Raw genomic sequence first — 12,216 nt, 5'->3', positions numbered from 1 at the left:
CACACACACACTCACTCTCACACACACACACACACACACACACACACAGACACACACACACACACACATACACATACACACACATACAAACATACAGACACACACACAGTCACTTACACACACACACACACACACACACAAACACACTCACACACAGTGCTCTTCTATGCTGCAGTCTGCTGGGGAGGCCTGGGCAGTCTTATCCGCTTCTCCATGCGGCTGGTAAACTTCTGCTTCAAACTGCATGTCCTCTTTCATGGCAGTAAGCAAATCCTTTACCTCCTGTCCTTCGGCCCCCTGGGTCAGCTTCTCCCCCCGAGCTCCTCTAGATCCTCTTCAGATGGGTCTGCAGAGCTCAGCAAGGGCTCCCCGCACTCCTCCTGCGACTGCCTGACGGTGGCCAACAATTCCTTTAATGCTGGATCCATAGCTTATATCTTGACTTAAGCTGGCTCACTCTGTCCGCGTCCCCCTCTTCGGCGAATTAGCTGGGGTACCAACACACACACACACACACTTGCAAACACACACACTTACAAGAACAGACATACACACACATACACTTGCACACACGCACATGCACACGCACACGGACACGCACACGCACACATACTGTGTGTATGTGTATGTGTATGCAAACACACACACTTACAAGAACAGACAGACACACACATACACTTGCACACACACACACACACACACGCACACGCACACATACACACACACACACACACACACACACACACACACACACACAGCTGATCTAATAGAGTATTTCCTTCTTTCTCTCTACAGCCTGTCAAACTGCAGTATCACAGATGAAGGCTTCAGATCTTTAGCATCAGCACTGAGATCAAACCCATCAGCCCTCAGAGAGCTTCAGCTGGATGGGAATCGTCCTGGAGCCTCAGCACTGCAGCTGTTCTCTGAACTTCAGAAAGATCCAAACTGTAAACATATCAAAATATCTGGACTCTCATGAACCTATTCACATTTTATTCCACATTTAAATATTCCTCTACACTGTGTATAAAACAAATAATTATATCTGAAGTTACTGGAATGATTAGTGACATGTTGTGACAAGTCATTGCATAAATGATGTATGTATAGTAGTTGTCCAACAGCTCCTTTCCACTGTACCTGTCTTTGTTTAGGAAGAAATTATGTTAGATTAGATTAGATGATTTTTTTAGATTCAACTTTATTGTCATTGCACAGAGTACAAGTACTGAGGCAACGAAATGCAGTTAGCATCTAACCAGAAGTGCAAAGCAGAAGAGTGCAGAGTATGTGCAAATAGTAATATAAATATAGATAAATAGGGTATATACATTATGACATAAGATATAAGTGCTATGAGCAGTAAGAACATGAGCAGCAATAATGGTGATTAGTGCAGATGTGATATAGATATATGTAAAGTGCAGGTGAAGTACAGGTGAAGGTGGCAGTAGAAGTTATAAAGTTATAAATAAGGTAGGAGACATGATAAGATATAAGTACGATGAATATGGATATGACAACAATTTAAAATAAATAGATATATACAATGAACAATTTAGTGCAAATATTCAGTGGCTGGAGGTAGGTGTGAGGCAGTCAGGCCAGGGTAGAGAGGGGAATACAGTCACTGTAGGCAGGAGTGTGAGGGGGTAGCCAGGGGGAGCTATCACCGTGGTGCAGAGTTCAACAGGGTGACAGCCGCAGGGAAGAAACTGTTCCTGAGCCTGCTGGTCCGGGAACGGAGGGCCCTGTAGCGCCTCCCTGTCTGTGGTTGGGATGGGAGCTGTCCTTCTCGATGCTGCACGCCTTCCGCAGACATCTCTTGCGCTGGACAGCATCGATGGTGGGGAGTGGGGAACCAGTGATGCAGTTTTCACTACCCTCTGGAGTGTTTTGCGGTCCGCAACAGTTACTCCTATCTCTGTACTCCACTGGACTTAAATATATTTCCCTTTCCCTTGTATACTACTTGCATCACGTTACTATTTGAAGTAATATGTATGTTTTTTTTAAGTAACAAAAAAAAATTGTCAGTAGTGTTAGTATTGTATAAAGAATGTTTTCATTAATATTCCCTTAATTCTAATATTGATAATAAACATGACTGATGAGAACAGATTAATGTTTATTGTTCAATGATTCTATATTTGTGGTCATTTGGAGTCTTTGTGCTCAGTCTTTAGTCGGAGATGAAACACTTGTGGCTCGGGTGCTGGGTGCTGTGGGGAGTGCAGGGGTGCGTTTCCTGAAAGTATTCAAGTTCAGCTAGAGACTTTTCAGTCATTTTCTCACTCTTGCTATTGTTGCTGCACAATGACGCTTTAGGTAAAACTAGGCAGCCACTTGAGGCAAGTCTAAGATGATAAGCTACATGTAGCACCAGGGGTGGCGCCAGGGGGGGGCTAGGGTGTGCTATAGCTTCCCCTGGATTAGCCATAGCACCCCCAAGAAAATAATGGTTTATGTATTATTGTTATTTAATTTATTTTGAGAAATGTATTGATAAATATATTTTACTCACAAAAGAAAATAATAACAGATTGAAATGAACAGATTGTTTTAGGCCCAGAGCAATCATTCTGTAATAACCTTTGACCCAATTTTCACGTGGCACGCGTGAACTTTGACATTCCCGGGCGGTTGAAGGAGAAAGCGAGCTAGTGCGCGGTAGTTTCAAGTTAACAATCACCCATGCATCGTTTTTTGCTACCTAAATGTCCACGTTTGGAAGAATCATTGAGAAATGAGACTAACGTAGAAGAAAAAGAAATGCCAGGGGTATCTGATGTGGATTTTGAAGAAGAGGAACGTCGTGGTAAAGGAGGTCAAACTCCACCACTACTGAGGGTGCTAACCATAATGCTAGCAGCATTAGTGACATAAGCATGAACGCCCAGGTTGGTCCGAGAAGACCAATACTCAAGAAATATCCAACTCGCATGTTTGGAGTCCAACAAAGGTTCTTTTGTGATTATTGATGATTGTGAACTTAAATAATATAATGCTATTCTAATTTGCCATCTTTAGTTTAAAATGAATTTAACTATTTGTGATTAGTTTAAGTTTAGTTTAATTTCACTCTGTCTGACATGGTAGTGGTGACCCAGTGGTCACCTGGCGCCCAACTTTAACCCCCATTGAATATTTGTGCGCGTCCGTCGGAAGCAGCCTAATGATAATAATACAATCGATTTGTATATCGCTTTTCATGGACCCCCTAAGGCGGTTTTGAGAGCAAATATGTAAACAGATGACAGACGATATGGTGGGGAGGTGTTGTAGTTGAGAGCCATGTGACACATAGGCTATCTCCCTCATTTCATAACACCCTCAGTAAAACGCAGATCCCCCATAGCACCTGCAGAAAAAATTATCTGGCACTGCACTGGTTGTTGTTGAGTATTGTTGACAGTGAGAGGTTTGGCTACTGTGGGAAGTCCCCAACCAGCAGCAGAAGGAATTTAACATCTTTTCCTGGATTTGAAATGGGATGAGATGTGATTAATATCTGTGTAATAATGTCCATCGTTTTACACTGCATCTTTTTACCGTTTTCAGTGCGAAGCAACAAAGTAAGTTGTGATAAGACCAAACAAGGTTACTAAAAAGAAAAATGCTGTGTTGTTGAGTAGACTATGATATTACTACACCAGGTAAAGCAGAGGACACTGGGGTAAGTAGCAATATAAAAAAGACAAGAAAGCAACCTGTAACAAATTGTAAGGAAGAGAGTATTAATTCTTTTTTTCAGAGAAAATAAGTGAGGGCAGCTTTGCTCTGCTTTTTTTACCATACAAAACCATATGAGGCATATGTTTTCACATTGGTTTCAGTAAGAACATAATGGGTTTCTGTATAAATTGCAATGAGAGGGTGTGCTGTGGCTTTAAAAAAGAAACATTTCTGATTGGTGTCTTGAGTTACTATTTCAGGCAGTGGCGGCTCCTGACATTTTTTTTTTTGATTTTGATTAAGGCGACCCATTCAGTAGGTACAGTGAGCAAAGCAATTCTATCAATTTGTTGTTAGCTGATTAACTCATACAGCAATACCTTTTTGTCCACTAGATGGCAGCCCACAACAGAAAGATTTCCCCATAGAGTAGATAGTTACAGGTGGAAAGCTATGGAAGAAAGTTGCATCCAGGAGCCTTCAAAAGCAAAAATGATGCGCCTCAAATGATTATGTGTAGTATATGAGTGTGTGTGTGTGTGGGAAAGTGTTGTGCACGTGATCATGAGTGAGCTTCCATGACAAACTATTGTGACACCATGATGACACAAAAACATTTTTATACCGACTGATGTTCTTCCAGGAAAGAGGGGTCAGTAGAAAGAGGGGTCAGTAGAGTGTGTGTGTAGATATGTCCAGTAACAACATAAAGAAGGGGGCAACATATAAGTCAAAACCAACAATATTTATTGACTGATCTTGAAAGTATTGGCTTACAAAAGCAAAATAAGTCATCACATAGAAAATAATTCAGTGTTAGTCAGGGGCGGCTTGTCCATAAGGGCGATTGGGGTGACGCACTGCCTTCGGGAAAAGGAGTTTTTTTTTCTGTCGGATTCTACCACTAGACCGTCTGATCCATAGACATATATAGCGAACATTGACAATGTGAAACCTATGAAAAGTGACAGTGGTATATAGAAATACAGACGTGTTAGCCACTTCACAGCCTGCTAGCCACGATTTTCTTTAGTACCAATTCTTGGATGCAGGATTTCCCCCCTTTGTAGAAACCTGTTGAATGGATACATTTGGTCTAGGAGGTCCTAATTGTTTTGTTGTTAATTTATCTTCATTAGTACGCTGACTAAAAGGAATTTCTTTCAAAGAGCGAATCGAGTTGTTTCACTGAACGTTAGCCATCTTGACAGAATGTGACTTGATCAAAGCCGTATGACGTCCTTATATGCAGTTACGTATGATGAAAGCACGGTAGGGCGAGCCCTCCCGGAAGCCATAGTGATTGCATTGAGAGCCCTGTTTTGTGAAAAAATGAATTTAACATGAGAGTGAGAGACGTCTGGGGCGATTTTCAATTCGCCCAAAATCGCCCTAAAAGGGGCGGGACCATTTGAAGCACGACTTTAGTCTGATTGGACAATGACATTCAGAGGTAGATCAGACGGTCTAGTGGTAGAATCGGACAGAAAAAAAACCTCTACTTTTCCCGTTTTGGCAGTGCGTCGCCCCAATCGCCCTTATGGACAAACTGCCCCTGATTTCAGGTATATGAACATGTACCTTTTCCTTCTTATGCCTCTTTCTGTTTAGTGAGGAACACCAAAGGAGTTATCTTGAGATATGTGGACGCCCTGGAAGCCTTCAAGAAGGCGAAGTCCATGAAAGCGGCCTTTGATGCTGTAGGGGTGGATTCAGTGCCGCTGCTAGCCATTTTGGTGCCCTAAGCATAACTCCTTTATGATGCCCCCCCCCCCCCCGAGAAAAAAAGTTTGTTTCTGCCAGTTTAACATGTTATTAAAACGAAAAAGGAAAATCAACTTTGTAAACACAGTACACAGAACAGCCAAAACATACACACAAGTATTGGGATGTGCAAAATCTTCGTAGAAATTAAATAGTCATCCATAAATACAAACTTAAAAGCAGAAGTATACAAGTAAGCAATCTTCTTCAATAAAGCAAAGATTTAGAAGCAGAAAATTCACACAATTTTACTTTACTTTGTAAACACACACTATGTAGAACAGCTAAAACACACACCTCTTGTCACTACAGATCTGTTATATTGCAACTATAAATGAACAGGTGGCAGGTGGTTAACTTCCAAACACTTTATCCAAAGTAGGAGCACGTATACGGCATGGTACATGGGTAAGGCTTCATCCTAGAACACTAACTACTTCTCTCCCAGTACATGGTAATCCCACACATAACAGTGCAATACAGCGACACCTAGTGGTGTGGTTGCAGCATGAAGACACAACATCTCCCCTCAACGTAAAATAATTAATTCCCTCTATAAGTAAGGTAAGAGATCATTATAAGCCTGACAGGATAAGACATTAACAGAGCAACAGAAAAATTAAATCACATGACTTGTGTCAGACTGTCGTACGTATTTACAAAACTGAACCAAGTTATTTTAATCAAGTGAGACTGAAACATTTAACTCTAGAACATGACAAAGGATATGACTCAGTCCTTTTTCTTTCTTGCATCTCATGTATCAAAGTCTTTGAACCAACCAGGAGGTTTTCGCTCTCTAGCGAGGTGTGCTCGATCATTCCTGTCTCTCTCAGGTGCACGATCTTCAGCTGTTTCAGCCGCGGGTTGATCTGTGGTTATCATTGCTGAGTCAGCCGCATGAGTGTTCTCGTCGGCAGGTATCACTGCCGCATCAGGTACCTGTGTGAGGTGAGAGGAATGCCAGAGTTTCCCATCCGACAATCCGTATGTGCATGGACCAACTTGCTTTTGGATTTGAACTGGATCTGTGAATCTGGGATGTCCTTTGGGAACATGAGTCTGTTTTCTCACTCTTACTTTGTCCCCTACTTTGAAAGCAGGCGCACGCGCTCCCCTCTTTTTGTCACAATATGCCTTGATCTGGGTCTGACGGTTGGAGACACGCAGGCGCACTTCGGCATCACGATGGTCACAGGGTGGCAATGGCAGAATGGCCAGTTTGGTTCTCATTTTACGACCAAACATCAGTTCGAAAGGCGACACGCCTGTCATGGCATGTGGAGTTGCACGGTAAGTCTGAAGGAAAGCGGTCATTGTCTCTTTCCATGGAGCAGTTTGTACAATGGCAGCTTGTACGCAGCTTTTCAGGACCCGATTAAATCTTTCCACAGCCCCATTAGACGCTGGATGGTACACAGACACTTTGATCTGCGTGATGTTACGCTCTTTCAGGAATGTGGAAAGCGCAGTCGAAATCAGTTGTGGGCCATTGTCAGTCACTACGCATTCAGGGTTGCCATAGCGACTAAAGATAGTAGTGAGGAATCCTATTATGACCTCACTGGTAATGGATGATGTAAATGCCACTTCTGGCCATTTGGAATAGTAATCAGTAAGAGCAATGGCATACCTACAGTTCCATGGAGCTGTCTTGAAAGGTTCTACTATGTCAAGGCCTATCTTTGTCCATGGGGCAGCAGGCAAGGGAACAGGCTGTAGTGGTGCAGCGAAGGTCTTTGCAGTACGGTCCATGCTTTGGCAGAGTGTGCAGGCTGAGATGTAGGACTGGGCCAGGGAGTCCATTGCCGGGAACCAGTACAGCTCACGCAGGCGCTGTTTAGTTCGCACAATGCCCTGGTGGTTCTCATGTGCCAACACAACTAATGTTTTCCTTAAAGCAACCGGCACCACTAAGCGAGATCCACGGAGCACTAAGTTCTCATGTACACTCAGTTCATTTCGCATTTTGAAGTATGGTTTCAGCTCAATACTCACTGATTTTGGAGAAGCAGGCCATCCTTTTTGGATCTGTGTGCGCAATGCAGAGAGCTCGGTGCATACTGTAGAAGCAGACTTGAACTCAGCAGGCGTAATAGCAGCTTGTGCTGTAGTGAGCAGTGCAACCAACTCGGGCTCAGTCTCTGGTTCATGTGAAGTAGCAGTAGGCAGTGGCAATCGAGACAGACAGTCCGCAGTTTGATTCTGTGTGCCAGCACGGTAGATTACGTCATAGTTAAAACACAACAAGCGTGCTGACCATCTGGCGATGCGCATTCCAGCTCTGTCAGCACCTTTTGTGCTCAGAAGAGTAGTAAGGGCCTGGTGGTCGGTGCGGAGAGTAAACCTGTGTCCCCACAAGTATGTCCTCCATTTCTCGACTGCCCAAACACAGGCTAAAGCCTCTTTCTCAACGGTTGCATATTTTCTTTCAGTCTGTGTAAGTGTTCTTGAAGCAAAGGCAACTGTTCGTTCAATGTTGTTTGGGTGAATCTGTGTGAAGACGGCGCCTATGCCGTAATCAGAAGCATCTGAGGAAACAATGCTTGGTAAGGCAGGGTCATATAAGGCTAGTGCCGAACTGTCCAGCAGCAGCTGTTTGACCTCCCCGAAGCACTTGTCAGCCTCTGCAGTCCATTTGTACTCTGTGTCGCTGCGAAGGCACAGTGGCGTAATAGGGTAAGAATTTGTTGTACCAAGAAAGCATCCCCAGCAATGACCGTAAGGTGGCAGCATCCTTTGGTGGTGGCGCTTGTGTGATGGCTTTGACGTGGTCTGTATCTGGTTCAATTCCCTGTGCGGTCACTATGTGTCCCAGAAAGCGCAGGCTGGGCTGTCTGTTTTGGCACTTTTTCTCATTGATACGCAGACCTGCCTTTTTGAGACGCTGCAACACCTCCTGAAGCGCAGCATCATGCAGCAATTGTGTACTTCCAAAACAAATGATGTCATCAAGATAATTCTGAACATTAGGTACTCCCTGCAGGACCACAGACATCATCTTCTGAAATGCCGCGGGCGCGGACGCTAACCCGTAAGGTACACGGCAGAATCTGAAAAGACCCTCATGAGTTATAAATGCAGTCAAATCCCTACTATCTGGATGAAGTGGGAGCTGGTGGTAAGCACTTTCAAGATCAATAGTTGAAAAGAGTATTGATCCAGCAAGAGTGGCAAGCAGTTCATCCATATGTGGTAGAGGGTGGCTGTCCACCACTATGGCTTTATTTGGTTCTCGTAGATCTACGCACATTCTTATGCCACCTGTTTTCTTTTGTGTCACAACGATGGGTGAAACCCACGGTGAGGCATCAATTCGTTCAATCACCCCAGAAGAGAGCAATTTGTTCAATTCGTCAGACACAGCTGATCTGACAGCGAAGGGCAGACGGCGTAGTTTCTGTCGAACAGGTGATGCAGACTCAGAGATCTTGACTTTGTGCATAAATCCTTTAGCGCAGCCCATAGCTGGCGAATCTTTGCTGGCTGTGGCCAGTTGCATTACTGGTCTGGAGGCAGGTGAGGCAGAAAGCAATGTACATCCTTCAATACGCAGTTTAAGAGCAGTTATCAAGTCCATCCCCATTAATGGGGTTCCATTGTCTGTAACATAAAAGTTCACTTTACAAGCATCATTGTCTCTCACCACTGTAGCAGGCATGCACCCCAGCACTTTGATTGGAGTTTGGGAGTAGGTCACAAGGCGAGCTGCAGGTGGTTGTAGGGTCACTCCCTTGAAGTATTTCTCCACTATTCCTTGGGGCAGAACCGACACTGATGCTCCAGTATCCACTGCCAATGTAACAGTCTTTTGCATGGTCCCGGCGCATATATCCACGGTGCAATTCAGTTTAGCCGGCGACTCTTCTCTTTGCAGCATAAAGAGTGTGTATTCGGGTATATCCACTTCGCGCACGCTGTGAGTCTGTGTAGCAGACCTACACACACGGCTAAAATGTCCTCTCTTATTGCAAGTTTTACACACGGCAGTGCTAGCTGGGCATTCCGGTGCATTTGCCAGATGTTTGTCGGATCCACAGCGAAAGCAGGCACGGGAATTTGTAGCAGGAGTGAAACTGGCGGTGGACTGACCTGTAGATGACCCCACTCGCGCATTTTTCCATGGCTGTCGACGTTGCACTGTGCTGTGTACTTGGACTGCTTGCACAGGTAACCCACTTTTAGTCATGCATTTTGCTTGCTCGCCAGCTGACTCCATCTGACTAGCGATAGTAACAGCATCCTCTAATGTCAATTTCTGCTTTAACAACAGTCTTTCCCTTATGCGTGCATGTGCAACGTGTTCCACTAATTGGTCACGTATCATGTCATCACCGTTAGCGAACTCACAGGTAGCGGCTAGCTGGCGCAAAGCAGTCACATACTGAATTATAGATTCATCTGCTAGCTGAACTCGCTTCCGAAATGTGTGCCGTTCCACTACGACGTTTACCTTTGGCGTGAAGTAGCCATGCAGAGAAGTTAGCGCAGTTGCCAACGTATCACCAGTGTTCGGTAATGTGTAGAATATCCTTTGGCCCTCTGTGCCTAAACAGTGAAGTAGAAGAGCGCGTTGTCTTGCCCCAGTCCATTCTTGTCCTTCCACATCGATTACCAGGCAGTAGTTTTGGAAAATCTTCACCCAGGACTTGAATGGAATGGCAGGCTCCCCTGGCGCGGGCAGAAAAAAATCCGGGAAAGGTGTATTCGTAGCCATCGTCGAAAAAAATGATAATTCCAGTAAATTCCAACGTGAGTAAGTTCCTCGTCGCCAATTTGTTATATTGCAACTATAAATGAACAGGAGGCAGGTGGTTAACTTTCAAACACTTTATCCAAAGTAGGAGCACGTATACGGCATGGTACATGGGTAAGGCTTCATCCTAGAACACTAACTACTTCTCTCCCAGTACATGGTAATCCCACACATAACAGTGCAATACAGCGACACCTAGTGGTGTGGTTGCAGCATGAAGACACAACAAGATCCATAACTTTGCAGCTAAAGTTGTGATTCCTGGTTGCTATGGTTATCTAGGTGCTATGCTATCTAGCTATCTAGCTAAGGAAACTTTTAATAACCTTAAACGATTTAAATGGAAGATTTCCGTTTGCAAGAAATGATAGTTAGTTATCTAGCGTATGTTATAGTCTCCTCGATTTAACTTCTACAATTATAATGGGTGCCTGTGACACTTCGTATGAATGAGTTCATATTCATGAGTTCATATTCACACATATTAACACCAGTTCATCATGTTAGTCTAGTAGCCAACTAGGTGAACCCGGAAATGTTGAGTACACCAAAGTTTTTTTGCAGAAATGTGAAGTATGGGTCCCCAGTATACAGAAACTGCCGGATGCTAATTTGCATATGTTGAGCAATTTGCATAATTAGCATAATTAGCATTATTAGCTTAATCGTCCAATTTGACCACATATTTTGCCCTGTATGGCCATGGTATGGACAATATTGGAGTCTTTTTCGAGGTTTTAGAGGATGCTGAATTCAATTCTGGCACTTTCATACTTTAAAATGGTAATTGAATAACAAATTTGGATACATTTAGACACATTTGTTATTAATTTTGGACAAAATCTAAGGTTATTTTCATGGTAAACACAAGTGCTCTTGTGAATGTTAAAGCATTTTTTTTCAGGGTGTAGTGAAGCTGAATCCCCTCCTGAGACTTGACTCCTGATTCAAATTTGCATTTCTGGAGGAAGAAGCATTGCGATTGCAATAAACTCCTTGGGGTTAAACACCCTGTTGCCTCATGTGAGCGGTGAAGCTGAGAAGGCCAGTCTGCTTGTGAGGTGGCTAGGGTGAACAGATGTCACCAGAGTCACAATGTAAACACTTTGATGGTGATTGGGTATCACTTCTGGCACACCCACTAAACGCAGTTAAACTACCTCAAAAGCTGCTGGGCACCGGTGTGCATCGTAACCACCAACCACATGACGAACCGGTATGTAACGTAACTCTGTTGAATGTCCCCCATGTGCGATCAACGAACTATGTACAAATATACACTATATACTGTACATGCCATATAAGACAGGCCCCTTAAGTCGCTAGGGTCATGCCCGAAAGGCAAAAATGCTGCCCAGGTTGGTCCGCAAATCGCAAGATCCAACGAGGACCCAGTTAAAACACCGCCAGACTCAAAAGTTAAAACTGAGTCTGGGCAACCGGGTCAGCCCGCCAGACGCAAGACTAATCAAGAGGGCCTCACCTCTGCACCACAAAAAGCACAAACTGGCTACCACCTTCAGGCAAACGGCTATGCCTCACAATTAATCAACAAAAGGCAGCCTCCTCATCTTCACTATCCTCGTCTGTTCTGTCATCATCTTCTCCAGATCCTTCATCACTCTCTTTGTGTTCTTGCTGTTGAGTGAGTATGTTGCAGCATATCCCATCATTGCCTTTGCAGGAACAATAACTGGTACAGGCCAGACCTGCAGCTGCACAGCTACACTTTGCTGATGTGCAAGGTTTCAACCCGGCTCTGCAACCACAGCTGACGACATCTAACAAAGCCAGAGGAGCAACTGGACTTGAATCCTGGGTGGGCATAATCAGTTCCTCTCCTTCCTTTAGGCCCATCTTCTTGTCCCATACAAACAAAGTGACATCCACAGCCGGTGGATCAGCCTGGTCTGCTGCTTTCCATAAGAGCACCTGTAGGTGGGCACGTCTTCCATGAAGGTGCATATTACGCTCTGTAGGAGGTAGTGTTTTCAGTGCTGGGGGCCTTTTGCGCTTTC

The 12,216-nt window shown here is 44.2% G+C and overlaps 1 long non-coding RNA gene across 1 annotated transcript in view; it reads left to right on the top strand.

Annotated features, from left to right (window-relative positions):
- The window catches only part of LOC122133800, a 4,083-nt gene extending 3,028 nt beyond the window's left edge, over window positions 1–1,055 (top strand). Inside the window, exon 2 of the long non-coding RNA XR_006152997.1 lies at window positions 796–1,055. This is a non-coding gene — a long non-coding RNA (uncharacterized LOC122133800). The remainder of the gene's footprint in view (window positions 1–795) is intronic.
- Window positions 1,056–12,216: the final 11,161 nt, after the last annotated feature.

The sequence above is a fragment of the Clupea harengus genome, chromosome 19 (genome assembly GCF_900700415.2).
Source record: "Clupea harengus chromosome 19, Ch_v2.0.2, whole genome shotgun sequence".
In the NCBI taxonomy this organism is placed as follows: Eukaryota; Metazoa; Chordata; class Actinopteri; order Clupeiformes; family Clupeidae; genus Clupea; species Clupea harengus.
The sequence above is the reverse complement of the archived record's forward strand: the minus strand, read 5'-3'. Positions and strand labels throughout refer to the sequence as shown.